This window comes from Thunnus maccoyii, chromosome 16 (genome assembly GCF_910596095.1).
Source record: "Thunnus maccoyii chromosome 16, fThuMac1.1, whole genome shotgun sequence".
In the NCBI taxonomy this organism is placed as follows: domain Eukaryota; kingdom Metazoa; phylum Chordata; class Actinopteri; order Scombriformes; family Scombridae; genus Thunnus; species Thunnus maccoyii.
Genome location: NC_056548.1, coordinates 6,023,161 through 6,042,020, shown reverse-complemented (window position 1 = coordinate 6,042,020; position 18,860 = coordinate 6,023,161). Strand labels below are relative to the sequence as shown.

General features: G+C 36.1%; 1 protein-coding gene and 1 long non-coding RNA gene across 3 annotated transcripts in view; one reads left to right on the top strand and one right to left on the bottom strand.

Annotated features, from left to right (window-relative positions):
* LOC121880660 overlaps positions 1–14,948 on the top strand; it is a 33,829-nt gene extending 18,881 nt beyond the window's left edge. The window contains exon 2 of the long non-coding RNA XR_006091619.1: positions 14,468–14,948. This is a non-coding gene — a long non-coding RNA (uncharacterized LOC121880660). The remainder of the gene's footprint in view (positions 1–14,467) is intronic.
* The window catches only part of noto (notochord homeobox), a 35,700-nt gene that overhangs the window by 4,670 nt on the left and 12,170 nt on the right, over positions 1–18,860 (bottom strand). The window contains exons 3-4 of one of the 2 annotated variants that reach the window (XM_042388064.1): positions 9,301–9,339; positions 7,789–7,914 (exon numbers count right to left, since the gene is read on the bottom strand). The gene's annotated coding sequence lies outside the window, so the exon portion shown is untranslated. Of the gene's footprint in view, positions 1–7,788; positions 7,915–9,300; positions 9,340–14,546; positions 14,635–18,860 lie in introns of those variants that run through there. The other variant, XR_006091618.1, reaches the window with a different exon arrangement.

Here is an 18,860-nt window from a genome sequence, read left to right as displayed (position 1 = left end):
AATTCTACTTTTACGAAGTTTATACACTTTCAGTTTTTGTTGACATTGTCAGAAAGGTGATGATTCTACTTTATATTTATTAAATTACAATCATACTTTAGGGAATACTTTTCAATATATATTTATGTAGACTCCATAACAATGTTTATATAAATCACCTGGTCTTCTATTTTTTTCTAATTGGATAAGAAAAAATGACTTTCCATGTTGTCATTGAAAGAAAATCCCCCACTTTCTTCTACCTTGATAACTCACTCAACACCTACACTCATATGTACCAAAACAATCCAAAAACATGTCTGAACATGCAAACTATGTACAGTCTACTGTATGTCCAGCTGTTTCATCGTGGCTCCATAATTATGTAAATGAAACATTTCTTTTCATGTTATATGATTTTCTTTCACAGTTTTTACATCACAGATACACAAAATGCATTTTTTAAAAATCATTGCTGTCACAGTTTTTCTGAACATGTCCAGTACAAGTCTCATGTCCTTGAGGGCCAAGTGAACAAACTGCAAATCATTTGCAAGTCTTTCAGGTCTTTGAATGTTGACCATTACAATGTGACGGCATTTGAAACTTGCCTTTCAAGGCTGTGTTAATGGTGTTTTTATAAAGCTGAGACCAGAACAAAACTGTACAGACTTGAATCTCTTTAATGAGACTCATGTAAGACAGATCTGAAAGCAATCAAGTCCAAATCAAGTCTCAAGTTTTTGACTTTTGATATTTGGCTTGACTTGGATTTGGAAAACTGCATCTCCATGACAACTGAGCAAATTAATCTGTCAAGGAAGGCTTTGACTTTTGTTGACTTTTGCTCCAGTAGAGCTGCAACAAAATCCATCAACAGAAAGTTAGTCTGCAACGATTTTGATAATCAAATAATCATTTAAGAATTTTTTTTGAGCAAAAAGAGCAACATTTCACTGGTTCCAGCCTCCCAAATGTGAATATTTTCTGGTTTCTTTAGTCTTTGACAGTAAACTGAATATCTTTGAGTTGTGGACTATTGTGAACAAAACAAGACATTTGAGGACTTTGACAGCTTTGGGAAACAATGATCAACATTTTCCACCATTTTATTTGTGGACTCTGTGCACCCTGTTGCAGCCCTGGACTCAAGTCAAGTCTCAAGTCTACAGCTCTGTTAAAAATACCTTACAAACTTGATAATTAGCACCTCATTAGCAATCAGCAGTTCTTGCGTCATGTACTGTGACTGCATGTGGTTAATTTCACAGTACAGCACTGAAACTTAAGGTGATGAGAGAGAGAAGTGTGAGTTTATATCTCTCCACCAATCTTCTCAAAACTCTGCAGCTCTGCTCTGTTTTCTGTAAGATGGGCGACAGTCAGACCTGGTGTCTGTCTATTTATCTGTGAATACACTGAGCATGTTTTAGTTATAGTAATGTATCTTTATGTACAGTATATATCAAGTAGAGACAAGCTGAGAAAACCGGTTGAAAGTGCTGATGTGGGGCTTCCACACAGTATGTTTATGTTTGTAGACCATCAAGAAATATATTTCTAACTGAATTATTATTATTAATATTATATTTTCAGGTATAAATATGAAAAAGGCACAAAATCAAATCACATTTACTAGTAGACAGATGGTATTATAATTTTATTTCTTTTTGCTGTATTTGTGTGTATGGATAGTGAAACAATATTTTTTACAACCTTGAATTGTTCCATAATAGTATTTTCAGTGATTATAATTAAAGATTCATAGATTTACAGTCCATTCAGAAAGTATTCAGATACCGTCCCTTTTTTCATATTTTGTTAGGTTTCAGCCTGATGCTAAAATCATTTAAAGGATTTTCCCCACATCGTTCTACTCTCAATACCCCATAATGACGAAGCGAAAACAGGATTTTGGAAATTTTTGCAAATTAATTAAAAAGGAAAAACTGAAATATCACATTGACAGTAGTATTCAGACGACACTCAAAATTTAGCTCAGGTGCCTTCCATTCCTCTTGATCATCTTTGAGATGTTTCTACACCTTGACTGGAATCCACATGTGGTAAATTCAATTGATTAGACATGATTTGGAAAGGAACATGCCCGTGTATATAAGCTGACAATGCATATCAGAGCAGAAACCAAGCTATGAGGTCGAAGGAACTGCCTGCAGAGCTCAGAGACAGGATTGCGTTGAGGCACAGATCTGGGGAATTTAAACGATTTTAGCATCAGGCTGCAACATAACAAAATATGAAAAAAGCGAAGGAGTCTGAATACTTTCTAAACTCACTGTATATAGGTGCCTGTGTTATTTTCTTGCAATTTGGGTTTCTGTTAGTTTTATACTTAAGTTGACATTGTTGCTATAATTTGTGGTGAAAGCAAGGATACAACTCATGTTGGGTAATGACAGTTTCAAAGGTGCTAAACAAAGACCAAAATAAATGTATAGAAAGTCAGCAAAAATATCTCCAGAGGGTTAACAGTGTTAGCTAAATCGTTAAAATGTGAAACGAATCGACTAATTCCGGCATTGAAAACTGTCTCTTTTGCATGTCACTATGCAGATTTTGTGTGTTTTTCATTTGCACGTGGCAGGAGGGAGGACCTCCAGTCACTGCAGCCCTGTTCTCCAACTAAGCAGCCATTAGCATCGACACCAGTGCTGTGAATTGCTACTGTACGAGCCGCTCTCCTCTGGGCTAATAGTGGCTACTTAGGCATAGAAAGTCCTCCATCCATTCACAGAAATGACCGTCCAGGTCATTACCAACTTAATGAGGGATTAACTTTCTCTCTGAACAGTATCTGTTGACTGTCCCGTCCTGGGAACGGAGCATGAGTGTATTCGAGCTGTCTGACACTAAATACAGGCCGGCACACCACCACGACCTGCAGTTACAGCTTTCTAGTAGCTTTCTGCCATCAAAAAGCAGTGGATTTAATGAGTTATTTGTATTAAAAAATCTTCAATAAAAACAGACTGATCTGAACAAAGCAGTACTTCAGTAACTTTATAGGGTAGCTTCCTTTTCAAGACAGATTTTGATAGACTGGTACTTCTGTGTTGTCTCTCAGATGATGGATGGGATTATTGGACGTTTAGATAAGTAAGGGTGGTGCAGGATAGCAAATTAAGAGGAAAAAAATAGTATCCACACACTGCATGATGGTGCCCAAACTTTATAAGATGGGACAAGCAGCATTTCAACCCTTTTGCCTGATGCAAATCCAGTGGAGTCAAAATATCGCCTGTTAAAGGAATAGTTTGACCTTTTTGGAAATATGCTTATTTGGTTTCTTGCTGAGAGTAAATCACATTCTCATGTTGGTACACTAAATATGAAGCTAGATACCAAACAGTCAGTTTAGCTTAAAGACTCGAAACAGGGGGAAACAGCTAGCCTGGCTCTGTCCAGTTCCAATAAAAATCAGCATAGTCTGTACAAAAACTTAAGTGTAAAATTGGCAAGTGGTGGTTTTACGGGGGTTTCTGCACTTGAACAATTATTCTGAGCACACAAAATTCCAGGAAATCACTGCATCCAGCCAAGAAATAGTCTGGCACATAACCCCTTGTAAAACTACAAATTATTGTCTTTACATTCTGCTTTTACACAGATTAAACAAATGTGATATAACATGAGCTTTAAAAGATGCTGGTAGGCGGATATTTTACTTTTGGACAGGTTCATGCTAGCTGTTTCCCCCTGTTTCCTGTCTTTATGCTAAACTAAGCTAAACAGCTGCTTTCTGCAGCTTCATATTTTCTATACAGACATGAGAGTCGTGTCAATCTTCTCACCTAACTCTCAGCAAGAAAGCGAGTAAGCATATTTCCAAAACTGTCAAACTATTCCTGTAGGTGTAATAAAGTTCAGGAGCCATAACTCAGTGTGCAGACAGTCTCTGTTTTTTTCCAGTTTTTTCCAGTTTTTTTTTTTTTAAGGATCAAGGTTCATGTTAATTGTCACACACGCTTCACAAATAGACAATGTATTTACAAATATTGGAATATTTTAAATTAGAATAGAATAAAACTATCAATTTGATAATAAAATAGAACAAAGTATATAAAAGTAGCACTAAAGAAATGAAAAAGGAAAAAAACTTAGATTTACAAGGATTATACAGTTACATGTTGTGTATATACTATATATATGTACCTACAAGTTTTTACAGTATGTGGAAAATAAATGTAATATGCAAGTTATAGTGCAAAAAACCCCTCAGGTAGTAGTGGGAGTGTGGGTAGTGCAAATGTAATGGTTTTCAAAATGCATAAAAAGACCAAAAATAACAGAATATTTCAATATAATATATAGAAGAGTTTTATAAACTTTGGCTTTCTATAACTTTTTCATGTCTTTACTATGCACATGCATTAACATTTGTAGGTCACAAGTATTAATGGTTTGACTGGAGAGCTTATGAAGGAGTTCATTACGCAGTTTAACGTAAAGTATGGTCACTGTCAGACTGTCAAACTGTTAGTATGTGGTCAGAAAAAGCCAAAGATTTGTTTTTTTTACATGGTAGATATCAAAATTTAAATGAAAGTCAAAAATAATGACCAACGGTTTCTTGATAAATGCAGAAAATGTATATATGATGTCGACATTTCATGACTTTGCTGATCTGTGAAGCTGCTTTATGAAGGGTTGGGCGGGGGGGGGGGGGGGGGGGGGGGTGCTTCCCAGGTGCTTTGAGGAGTCTGTAGAGACACCCCCTTTAATGGAGGTGAGAATTGGAGGGTTGGACTTTAACACTTGACCTCTGTTTACACTTCCTGTGGGTGTCAGGGCTTGCCCATAAACCACTGCTTGCGGGGCTCCGCTGCATTGAAAGGAGACAGAGAAAGCGGCCGAGCACCCCGGCGCTGCGAGCTGAATGCACTGCTGCTCCTGGGCTGTGATTATTAGGACAGGCCATTTCCTCTCTTCACATTCTCTGTTTGCTTATATTACTGCCACACTTCCTCGACCCCCCACACACCTCCTCAGGCCTTTTTTAGGAAAACGATGACAAACCTGCATATTCAACCTGACTGCTGTTCTCAGCCCCAGTCTGACTGGTAATGAGGCTTTAATGGATGTTTTTAGTTAGAAAGTGAGGTAGGAGTTTCTTTTGGATGAACATGACTCTTGTTTTCTATGTAACTTCCAACAAGAAAATGAAAATGTGTCTCTGTACCTGCTGTACACTTGCAGTTTGGGTGGAATCTGTGGTTGGAAACCCTCCCAATTTCACCCTCCGTCCCATCATTGAGTCTCTTTGTTCGACCTCCCAACCAGCAAAATTCAGAGTCTGAACATACGGCCCAAATACACCAATAAACAATACAGAAAAAAAGTCAAGTGGAAGGCCTTAAATGTCACCATATTGTTCATGATAAATGGCATAGAATTATTATATTATTGTTATTTATTATTATATTATATAAAATGTTTGTCATGTCCTTCAGACTACAATTGTTTTACTTCTCTTTTATCATCTTTGCAGATGTTCAGCCAGATACTGAGCTCATGCACATCTGCTCAGAAAATCCCGAGCAGACACCTAAATAAGTCTCTAAAATATTTGGAGTTATTTAGATTTTATTTTTCTGTCACTTTTATTTTCCAATATAGAGGTCTTAATGCTATTCCAAAACCTTCTTAAAACTGCTGAGTCTGCAAATCTTGTGGGAAAATTCTTTCATTTACTAATTTTAGTGGTTTGAGTACAAGTCAAATGTAAATATATTGAGTCTAAAAACACTGGAATCAGTGAGAAATACAGGGAATATGACTTCAGTATCTTCAGCAACAAGCAATGATCCCCAATGAGTAAAAATACAAAATAGTACCAGCTGATCTTTAACATGATGTAATTTATTTGACACAGAATAGACTTATGGGGTTGAAAATGCTAAACAAAACTGTTGACAATATAATATGAAAGTTGATTTGGCCTTCCTGTTTCTGGTCACCTGCAGGGTTTTTACCTGCAGGTGATGAAAACAGTTTCTGTCATCAACAGAGAAACTGAATTGAGATCTCACACTTCTAGAAAAGTCCAGCATGTATTGTTATTCCTCCGTGTTACAGGTTCATATTCAGAAACCTACAAACTGAATCAGCTCTGATCAGCTCTTTGTGTCCCAGCATGCAGTTTTAATAGCTTTGATTTACTATTTTAAGGCCTTGATATGTTGACTTCTTTCTGGTCAGCCCGAACAGACGAGAGACATGAAAGTGACGTTCATGTTGAACCATGTTACCAGAAAGCGTCAGAGGTTTATTTTCTGTAGTTGTTGTTCTTTCTGTCTTTCAACCTCATTAACTCCGTTAGGACACCAGCATCCACTAGTTGTCCTTCTCTTCATCTCTTGCCTCACTACATCACACCCCATGTGTTTCTGCCGTAATCAGAAAGACCTCATGTTGACAAAAATATGGAGTCTCCAAATGTCCGTTTTGGAAATCTGCCTGAATCATTTCATAAAACAAGTACTGAATTGTCACACTTTGTGCTATTTTCTTCAAATTTGAGGCAGGTATTTACTGGTATTTTGTTTACAGCCCCATACTGCCCACAGCCTTTGCAGACAAAGCAACAGGCTGTTTTTAAAACTGGAAAAACATTTTTAAAGTATAGGTGCACAATTTTTCAAGTCTGTCTTAAAACAGCAGTCAGTAGCCCAAATGATCACTGAAAAAGGTTTTCCTGATTGTAAGTGATGGGGACCAAAATCCACAGCTTCATATTAGCTTCAGATAAACTTTCAAATACATTTTTGCACAGAAGGAGGACTGTGGATTTTTGCCCCCAGCACTTTCACTGTAAGTGCATTATGAAGAGATCCTCTAATGTTCAGTATGAACAGGATGAACGATTACAGCAAGAAAATATTTCAGAGTTCATTTGGGCTCCTGACTGTTGTTTTAAGACAGACTTTGTGAACCCGTCCTTTAAGTGGACAAAATATTTACATTTTTTCTGACTTCATAGACCTTCTGCTCTGTTTCGGTATCACCTTGAGTGTTTTTCACACTTTCACAAGAAACCTTAGGAGACCTTGTTTATGCATATAGTCAGTGTGGTTCAGGAGCTGCAGCCATTTTAATTTGGGTTTCTTTTTAGTTTTTGGAAGACGTTAAAAATGATAAAAATTAGACATAAATCTGTCTGCAAGTTGCTTTGTGTAATTATAATACAGCTTTAAAGACCCAACGTCTAATTGTTCTGACCACACAAATTACAAACTGTAGAGTTGAAGAGATGAAAAATAAGAGTTTTGTGGGTTTTCTCCACAGATGACTGAAAATCGAGGCCTGAAACAAACATTACATCTAGAAACAAACCTTTAACAGCAACAGAATTGTGCCTTTAAGTTGTTACTTTAATTAATTTAACCTTTATATATCTAGGAAGTCTATTGAGATACATTATCTCTCTTTAACAAGGGGAACCTGGCCAAAATGGCATAATATAGGTAAAATAGGTAAAAACAAACTCAACTAACACCACAAAACAGGACTTGAGATATACAAGAAGATCAAATTTGACTAAATAGAACAATTACCTACCTTTTTTGAATGTGATGCTTCAATCTCTAATTTGTAGGCAGTTTGTCTAGAAGAAGTTTATCTTTTAAATCAGCTCAGGTTTTAGGGTACAGAGTATGAAAATGCAGTTTAACCACGTTCAGAGTAGAAGATTAACCATCTAAATGATCTCGTCTCTTAACGGTTTTCAGATTTCTATGTGAATCCAATGTCTTGTATGTATACTGTGTTTTCTGTTTTGAATAGATAGACCTGAGGTTTGTTGTATCCCCAGTGATGGAGGTTTACAGTCGTCCCACCTTAGCTGTAGTCTCTTGTGTGCGTCCATGAGCACAAGACAATCAGAGCCTCCAGTGAGCAGATCAAAGCGTCGGTCTCCTTGGAGAAACCCCAAACAAAGACAGATATGACTTTGTGGGCCGTGATGGACAATAATTAACACAGACAGCCCACCTAAAGGCACATTACACCTCACTTCCCTGTCTTTTAACTTATGCAAAGAGAGAGGGACACAGCAGCTAATTTAGTGTTTTTACAAGAGCAGACTGGGCACTTCAAACAAGACCACACACACACACAGGCTGACAGGTAGACACCAGAGCTGCTGAACATCTGCTGACATCTGGTGGAGGAACGAGGGAGAGGCAGGCCGGGTGATGGAAAAAACTCACCGACGTCTGCTCATATAGACATGTTTTAATCTGGAGATGCTCAAATGTTTTTCACTTTACCAAAACAGAAACACTTTGTAAGATTTTGAACTAAAAACTAAAATATCGACAGAATTTTCTGGTAAAAGTTGAGTAAACCTCTTTCACAACACTTATCTGAAACTAATAACATCATTAATGCCATTAATTACACCTGTATCAGATTGATTTGGGAACAATAAAGTACAAGATGGAGAGACTTTTGACAGGGAAGAAAAGAAAAAACTGGTGATGCTCATGAAGCAAACATGTCACTCAAATCCAAACTATGTAGAGGTGTCTCTTCCTCCTAAGTTCACTGTTGGTATAGCGGGAGAGACTTGTGTGTTTGGGCAAAGTTTAACATTCATATTTGCATTTGCTCAACATAAACTAATGAAAAATGTGCATGAAAAGACACATGCAGTTCATGATAACTTGGCTCTTTTTGCTTCTAGTTTCTGCCTGTCTGGTTTATAAGCTGACAGAAACGGTTTGCTCTAACTTTTGTAAAATTCAACCATTCTTCATTTTCCTGGAAAGCCTCCTCTCTGTCTTTGTCTCTCTCCAGTAGAACTTTAAATTGTTCTGATGGGTTTAGTTGTTGTTGTAAGAAAACTGAAACAGTTGTCCCAGAGACAACTGATCCAGTCTGTGATGCTTTCAGTCCTTTCCTACAGGAGCTTTTTGCTGCCAACGTGACAGAAAACATGCTTAGGAAAATGTTGGCTATTTCCTTATTACCAAATTCCAAGTTTTCTTACAGGCCTAATAGTCAGTGCCTTTACTGTGACAAACAGACTAAAGCAAAACAGACCAGTCACTGAATGTTTAATAACAGATATTTGATCTTAACTGCTATTAAATCCATCTTCTGGACATGAACTGTCAAGGAGGAGGTCTTTATAAGTGGAATATATAACTCTGGTAACACCGTCAGCAAGTCACTTACATGGATCATTAGATTAATCTGACTTTATTTTACCAAGTTCATTTGATGTAATTATATTGTTTATGGCAAACACATTTCAACAGCACAAAATAAATGTAGTTTTCCTGATTTTATTTGTATTACCTTTATATGATGTAAATCCCTGGTCATGTATCTAAAAGCCTGAAGGAGACAAAGAAGAAGAAGCTGTCAGATGTAAACACTCAGAACAGCACCAACACTGCCCCCATGTGGTTTTAAAACGTAATAACATTAAAATGCCCATCTTGTGTCCAACCTGTCCTGAGTAAAACTCCTGAAATAGTTGACAGAGAAATGTGTTGAAAATAGAAATCTGCATCCGGGTTTTTTTAAAATCTTTTTTAAAATGCAAATAATACTAGAAAAGTATATTATATTATATTATATTATATTATATTATATTATATTATATTATATTATATTATTGTGTTACATTACTACACAGACTTGCTTATTAAATTACTGTATATCTAAGTCACATTGGTCTTATATTAAACTGCACTAATGGTTAACTAATTGCTTCTGCTCATAATTACTGTACTTTTATGTTCACTGGTCTCATCTTGTCTAACATTTCTGCTTAGAAAAAATAATATAATTCTTCCACCAGATGTGTTGCCACAAACTGTTTCTGTTTTTATCTCTGTCTTTTGACTGAGCTGTCTTTAATTTAAGTTCTCTTTTTTATTAATTAAAATTAGGTCATTGTGTAAGTGACCTATGAGCCTCTTGCTATTTTTAAATTTATTATCTTCACTGAATATGAGCATGATCACGGAAATCTGGAGCCTGTTATTATGGACCAAAACTCATAAATAAAGCCCATAAATACCTGACCTGCAACATCTACAGCACCTTTTAAATTGTGCTTTTAAGGAGACTTAAATTGTTGTTGCCTATTTTATTGAGTCTCACTGAAATATTTGTTTTATTTTTTTTTACTAGTTTTATTGTATTTTATTGCTTGTTTGCAATGTTTGATTGAGTACCTTAAATGTTTTCATGTAATTTATGTGAAGTACCATGAACTGCATTTCATGTATGAAAGGTGATATACAAAGAAAATAAAATAACAACATCAACAACAACTACTACAACTATTATTATTATTATTGTTATTATTATTATTATTATTATTATTATTATTATTATTATTAGTAGTAGTAGTAGTAGTAGTAGTAGTAGTAGTAGTAGTAGTGGTAGTAGTAGTAGTAGTAGTAGTAGTAGTGTCTCTTTTTGTTAGGAAAAAAAGTGTCTGAGCTGCCACCATTTTTGTAGTCCATAATTTGTTGTAGTCCTAAATTTCGTTTTACTCAACCTGCAGTCCCGCAATGCGCCAGCAGGTGGCGCCATACTGTAAATAAATAAGTAATCAGGGCTCTGGACTGCTGCTGCTGTCACACACTGTATCACGTGTTGATTATATTCAGTCTGAGGATCAATTACATCTGGTAAATCGACCAAAAATTAATATATAGAATATCAAGAAGCATTTCCTTTGCACTGTGAATGCAGTGCTTTTGTAAAATTTACCACCTTTTTGCAACTTTATAATACAAATTACAAGTTACCAAAAAAGATATTAGCGACAGTTTGGATTTTGTGTATTAATTTGTGGATAAAAGATTAATTACAGTTTAGATTACTGTTGTAATTAACAACTGGCGTTGAGTTCCCGTGAAATTAACAATAGGAAGTTTTGTTTTCTATTGTCCTTTTTATCAGCAGTGGTTGAGGCAGTGTGTGTTCTGTGGTTAAATGGTAGGTTCACCGTTTTTCAAGTGTGTCTTAAAACAACAGTCAGGTGTCTGAATGAACACTGAAACAGGTTTTTCTTGCTGTAATCATTCCTCCTGTTCATACTGGACATTAGAAGATCCCTTCATAATGTACTTACAATGTAACCAATGGGGGACAAAATCCACAGTCGTCGTTTTGACCAAAAATGTATTGAAAAGTATATTTGAAAATAATACGAGGCTTCAGCTGTCTGTGTTAGTCATATAAAGTGGATATCTTCCACAGTTACAGTCTTTTTAGTAAATGGACAGTGTTTTCCTGTTCAGCTGTAGTGGAAGGATCGTGACAAAAAGAGGGAATTTGGCACTAAAAAGATTGTAACTTTCAAAGATATTGACCTGATTTGACTAATTTGGACAGATGAAGCTTCATATTAACTTCAAATAAACTTTAAATTTTTGGTCAATATGAACAGGAAGAATGATTACAGCAAGAAAAAACAATTTCAATGTTAATTTGGGCACTAGACTATTGTTTTAGGACAGACTTGAAAAATTGTGAACTTATCCTTTAAAACATAATGATGAAGTCATAATTTTATAAGTAACTCAATAAATGAGTGTTAATACCCAGATGAGGAGGCTTTCTGTGACCTTCACAATGCTCTGCTCTGGGACACTTTTACAAATTGGCTGAAGCTCTTATAAAATAAAAACACGTTACCTAAATGCCCCCTGAACAGGATGTTAAACCCCTGCAGGGAAGACTGACATTGCACCCAATTAATTCAGTATTAAATAAAGAATCAATCAGTCGGGACATTATAGTCAAGTGCTGCTAATTGTTGAGTTTATGAACATTTAATAACGTTACCTTTGATAATTGTTGAACTTATTAACTTTTAATCCCTGACTTCATCCATGATTAATAACTCGGTGTCTGATCCTTTTCAAATGAGGCCCCAGCACTGCTGCTGACAGATGGGCAGCCCAACTGCTGCCAACTGCTTTCCATGCAATATTCAAGTTAACGTGTGCATACACACACACACACACACACACGTGCCCATCACTCAAATTAACAGTCCAACAAAGGGGGTAGTCTCTCTGACACAAGGCCGGAGGGTTTATTTCTGGACAGGATATCAGTCTTTTCACTGAGTTCATCAGCAAGATGGAGACACAAATGTCATTTACATATGAAAAGCTGGCAAGTGTAATAGACTATTAAAAATCAGTGCCTGAGACGTTCAAGTGCATCCTTAAAGAGAAAACATGAGTCGCAATGTGAAATATGTCACCTGCACATTTAAATAACTTCAAAACATTGACAAAATGCTTCATTTCCTCTCAGGATATCACAGGATTTTTGTAGATATTTAATGAATGAAAAATGTATCCAAAACATTTTTTCCTTTTGTCACTATATGTCTGATTCACCAGGGTGTTTTTTTTATTTTTTATATTAAACTAAGTTACAAGTAACAAAATGTTAAACAGTTTACCCTGAGCTTAACAAAACATTTTTACTTTAAATCCCTAAAAGTGAAAAATTAGAGGAAGTTTTATTGTTATTTGACAAAAAAAGATTTGTGGAGTTCAGTATTTTTTATATGATATTGTACAAAAAAATGTGTTTTTTTGTAAGATACGTATGAAACAATCTAGTAAAAAAACATATAATAAAGTGAGACAAGACAAAATATTACAAATGGACAAATAAAGACACAATAAGGAAGCTTTTTGTTGCTCTCTGCATGTTTGACAGGTCAGGATTTTTTAATTGCAGATGTTTATATACTTTCCCAGTCTGTGCTGGTTGAAGAGACATTCAGATCCATGCATGCTGGGTGGAGCAGCATTGGGTGCTGCACGGACTAATGATCAATACATATCTGCAGCTGTACCTTTAGAGGTGGTTGCCTTTACGTTTGTCATGTTCTGAGGAAGAGGCTGTGGCAGTACCGTCCCTGAGAGAAAACTCAACTCAACAGAAGAAAAAATATACATAAAAGTTGTTAAAACTACCAGGAAAGACAATCTGTTCTCCCTCCCTGTGTCTGTTTACTCAAATCTACACATAAAAACTGTAGAGTGTGAGAAAAACAAGGAACTCCTGATCATAAAACTGTAACTACAGTTGATGATGATGATGATCTTCCTTCATCTCTCAGAGTTTGAGCCCCCAGCACACAGGCTGCATAGATTAAGATCTGCTAATTAAAGGCTTTAAACAGCCGAGTGCTTTTACACACAAATTCTCATTGAGGCAGTTTTCTTTTTTCAGTTCAGAGCAGCGAATCAACAGACAGATACTTAACAAGCTGCTCAACACAAACGCACCAATCCTGACTCAACACATTAGTAAATTTACAGCACAGTGAGCAGAGCGGAGGTTTTACTACACATGTACATATGAAGAGAGATGAGATGTTTGACTAATTTAAAAGGCGCCTCCTCATTAACACTAATGAAGGTAGTTTGATATTCTTGATGAGTATAAATCTTTGTAAATGTTGGCTCTAAAATGGATCAAGTGTTAACTATAAATTGCATTTAAAAGATATATTTTCTATTTTTTAATTCAACTGTTATCTGTTTACCGTTTTTGGTTATATCTGCACATTTCTTCACATTCAGAACAATGAAATACTCTTATCTATATTCTATTTTATTTTAATCTGTTTTATTGCTTTATAAATCTTACTGTTCTTATTGGTTAAAATAGTTTTTTGTTTATTTCAGTCTATGTATCTGCTTACATAAAAGCTATTGTTTTCTAGCTTCAAGTTACTTGCTAAGTTGCTACAAAGTTTGCCTCATCTTAAAACATTATTGCTTTTTTACACAGATAGTAGATTGATCATAGCATATAACACAAATCTTGTGCAAATATTCCATTATTTTATATTCTTATGGCTTAGAATATTGGCATTTTTCAATGCTTGTGCCAATAAAGTTTTAGTAGTGATACTAAAATGATACTTTTGTTGATTCCTTACTTTGAGAAATATACAAGTTTCTCCATCCAAATCCATTTTTTTCCATTTAATAAAAGAGAGACAGAGTTTTAAAATGTCTTGTATAATTGTATTATTGAGTTGTAAATGTCTGCAAAAACTTTGTCTGAATAAAATAGCCTGTAAGTGGTAAAATTATGGTTTCATTCAGATACTGTCTGATTTAAGAATAAGTAAAGAATAAAAAACATTTATTTCTAACTTTCAGTACTCGACAGTAGTTTCTGATACTTGATTGGTACCAAAAAAAATCAGATACAACGTCCTTCTATTGATTCTTTTGAATGTTCATCTCCATCTTCACCTTCTCTTTTTTCCTCACCGGATCATATTAAAACACGTTCACAGCTTTGTCAGGATATGTCACTTCACTCTATAAACCCCCATCCCTCCTCCTCTCCCTCCTCCTCCTCCTCCTTCTCCTCTTTTCTTTATTTAGCCCCCCACATACAGCCACCACAGCCTCCCGTCTTCGTCCCCTCCTCATCTTTTGTCTGCGTTTCCCTCCAGAATTCCTGGCCGGAGGCTCGAGCTCTCTCCTTCTGTGTTGCTGTCCATCTGTCCGCTGCCGGGGCCTCCTGCAGGAGCAGATGTTTACTCCTTCCTCGACCTGAGCCTGGAGGTGAGGGGGTTGGTTGACCGGTGGAGGTTTGACCAAGAGAGAGTTTGCATTGACACTAGTAGAGACAATCAGAAAGAACAATAGTATGGATGAACACCAGGGAGGTGGAGGGGCGAAACAGTGGCTGACTGACCGTCTCCATGCATACGTACCCTCCGTTCCTCTGTGAAGTAAAGGACTGTGAAGATGTTTTGGTGGAGGAGTCAGTGTTGTTAAAGTTGTGAAAAATCTTCACATGAAAATGAAGAATGAATTGTTGTACATCACTCGCTGCATGTTTTCAAATGTGAAAAGTTGAGTTTAACCAGAATATGTCATGTGCAAAGCAAATACTACTTCCATTTTAAAATTAAGCACCAAGTTGTTAAATATTTCTTTTTTTTTTAAAATAATATTAAGTAAGTCAGTCACTGTTTCTCATATATATTTTTTTCTCTGGTCTCAATTGCAACTGGTGTCAACCCCCAAAACTGAAAAGAAACACAGATCCTACACTAAAAAACTCTGATAATTAGAATACTTTATTTTATAGGATTTCTTAAAAAGTATAGTATAAAAGACTGGGGATAATCCTGCAATAGATGGTGTCATTAACTATGCAGCAGTGGCCCAAATCTTCCTTTGGTTTACTATTCACACAAGAAACTCAATGTTTTGGCAACGTGTCTGCATTGGATCGGTTTGCAACTGCTTATCTGGAAAAAAAACCTCTTATCTGAAAAGTCTACAAGCAGGAAACTGCAGTAATCTCATTTTTAAGGAATTTCTGTTAATAAGAAAACAAAACACTGCATGAAGCACCTTTTTAGGGTTGTTTTCCTCACATTTTTTTTAGGAAATACACTTGCTGCCAGCTGCTGATTAGCTTAGTTTAGCATAAAGACTGGAAACAGGAGGAAACAGCTAGCATGGCTCTGTCCAAAGTTAAAAAAACAAGCCTATCAGCACTTCTAATGTTTACTTATAAACAGGTTAAATCTTGTTTGTTTCATTTATGCACAAACAGAAATGTAAAACCAACAGTTAGATGCTAACTGGCTTAAATGCAGCTTCAGAGGTTTTCTATGTTGACAACATCTGTGTGTTGTTTTATATTTCTGTTTTCTCATTCATAGTCAGATATGTACATGCTAGAAGTATGATTACTATCATATGTTAGCAAATGTAACTGTGCACTCTTGCAATTAAGTATATACAATATTTTAAAAAGTAATGGATCTGAATGCTTCTTCCATCCCTGTGCTGACCAGAGCTGCAGAAGCGTCATCTGAAAAACTTGCAATTAAAACTTTAAATGTATTTAATATAAAGCCAATATTGCTTAGAGATCTTTGTCCTAAGATAACATCTGCGTGTCTGAGATGAATTTCATTGGTCTTGGTTTCGTTGGACAGTTGTCACATGCGGATCTAAATGCAGCAACTTGTTGACAACAAGGATAAAACCAGCTGACACTGAATACTTGTCACGGCTGGCATGAAAATGATCAAATTTTGTCACAATTTCCAAGAGAAACAGCTCCAGCATGTACCTTCCTGTAAAACCACAACTTGCCAAAGCTGTTTTTTGTATGAATTAAACAAACAAGATATAACGTGTGGTCATTTGTACTTGTAACTTTGGACAGAGCCCGGCTAGCCGTTTCCCCTGTTTCCAGTCTTTCTGGTAAGCTAAGCTAATCTCCTGCTAGCACAGACAGATCCTCTCCAAAAGACAGCAAATAAGCACATTTCCCAAAATGTCAAACAATTCAAGTCCAAACGCAGTGCAACAAGAATGAAAAGTGAAACATTATGAAAAGAAGTGAAATAAAGTCACCACAGCAGTAGCAGTCCAAACTGAATACACTGTAGCACCATTTTAATGGCATTTTGAAACTTCTCAGTCTCAGTCAGCTTTTTTCTGCTATATTTCTTTGCTGTGGTCTTCATCTTGAAGCACTTATCTGGGGTTGAAAGGTGCTTTATAAATCAATAAAGAGTATAATCACTCACTCACTTGATAATGCAAAGGTCAAAGGGCTGAATTAATGCTACTTTTATGGCGGTACGGTTGATTATTGTATGAAAGAGCATAAGGTTTTGTAGGTTAATTTTGTGATTACATAAAGGGATGGATCAACGTTGGGAAAATAAGGATTACCTCCCTGCAAAATCTGCTGCAAATCTGACTGCGGGTTGCACTGATATTGATTCATTTTTGATTGTAAAATTGTCAGTTATCAGTCAGTCCAGGGGTGAAATGGTTCATTTGCAGCTCTGGCAGAAACACAGCCATAAACAGCTTTGATCACGCCACAGAGAAAAACACACACTACTGTGGAATGAAGTTCTGAGACTTTTTTCTTTCTGAGCGGCCTCTTGATGTTAATTAGCCAAACCGTGGTGTCAACAGTTTGTGGCAGTGTCTCCTCCGTCCAGGTGAGAGTCTGGGTGCTCAGTGTTGTAGCTGCCAGTGACTGAGGTCTGTGCTAATGACCTGTTTGAACTAGCGTCAATGTTAATGCTGCTGCAACAATACATTTCCAGATAAGACAAATGCAAATACTGAAGTAAGTGTCCAATTAACTGCTCATCGATCATTCTCCCATCAGCACCCTCAAACCCTGCCTGTCAGTCCAGTGTCGATGAGAAAATCCCTATACTGAGCCATGAGTGGAAAGTACATTTACTCAAGTTCTGCACATAAATACAGTTTTGATGTACTTGTACTTGAGAATTTCCATTTGATACATAGGAAAATATTATGCTTTTTACTCCACTATCTGAGATGTATACTCGGTACTTTACAGATTAAGGTTTTACATTCAAAACATACAATCAGATTATGAAATATAATGCATTGTAAGAGGTTTAACTACCCAACAGTCTATAGACTAGTTAAATTACCCACCTCCCAATCAGCTACATGTTTAAATGCTGCTTAAATGTTAAATGCATCCATAATAATGTTCAAAAAGCATAATAGCCAGTAAAATAACACTGGCATGGGCCATTCTGCATGTATAAAGATTGTTTTTACTTCTGATACTTTAAGTACATTTTGCTGTTAGTATTTGTTTGTACTTTTACTTAAGTAATACTTTGAATGTGTGACTTTTACTTGTGTATTTTCACATTGTGGTATTGCTACTTTTACTTAAATACTTTTAATTAGGTCTGTTTTTTTCGTATTTTTCCCTCTTAATATATTATCTTCTTTCTTACCATTTTTAAATTCATTTTTATTTCCTTGATTTCTCATTCACAATAAAATATGTAAATGCTAGGGGCATGAATACTTTCATATGTAAACAACTGTACATCTACTGTATGTGGTGCACTTTCGCAGTTAAGTATATATTTTAAAAAGTAATGAATCTGAATACTTATTCCACTTCTGTGCTGACCAGAGCTGCAGAAACTCCATTTGAAAAACTTGCAATTATACACTTTTTTTATTCTATTCTATTAATATAAAGCCAATATTATTTTTCAAAATGTCTATCAGAGGTCTCTATCTTAAGACGGCATCTGCTTATCTGAGGTGAATTCCATTGGTCTTGGTTTCAGTGGATAGTTTGAGTCACATGAGGGTCTAAATGCCGCTTCAGAGGTTTTCGATGTTTACAGTAAGAATAAAACCAGCTGACTCTGAATATGTGTCATTTCTGGCACGTGAATGATCAAATCTAGTCACAGTTTTCACAAAACATCTTCAGCTTCTCTAGTAAAACTACATTTGTCATTCAACAATCTCCTTGAGAATGGAGCTTTACACCTACAAGACTATACAGGGCAACTAGTGAGTGTGTATGAATGTGTGTGTGTGTGTGTGTGTGTGTGTGTGCATGTGCATGGGTGTAAACACTCCCTGCCTTGTAGCTACACTCCTAACCCACAGCTGTAAACAAAGGTTTTGAAAACAGTGCAGATTGTGGAGTAATGAGGTCATCGGAGGGGAAGAATCATTTATGAGCGTCCAGATTACAGGATACTACAATCCAACACAACTGCAGTTTGCCACTTTTATTTGTTTAAGTGAGTGACATTGTGAGATAAATAGAGATTAGATTGGGTGGAACAATAATACGCTGTAGTAATAAACTTTATCCACAAGCACTTTTTATAGCAGCATTTACGAAAGCTTAAAAGGTGATATTGATTCTGTTTCTGTTTCTGAAGCTGTTTCAAAGCCACAGTGCTGTTTGGGAAAACTATTGCTCACCTTAATTTTACAGGACCAGACAAGTGTGTTCGCAAATTTTAGCTCTTCAACAACAAATTATGTATACTTCAAATG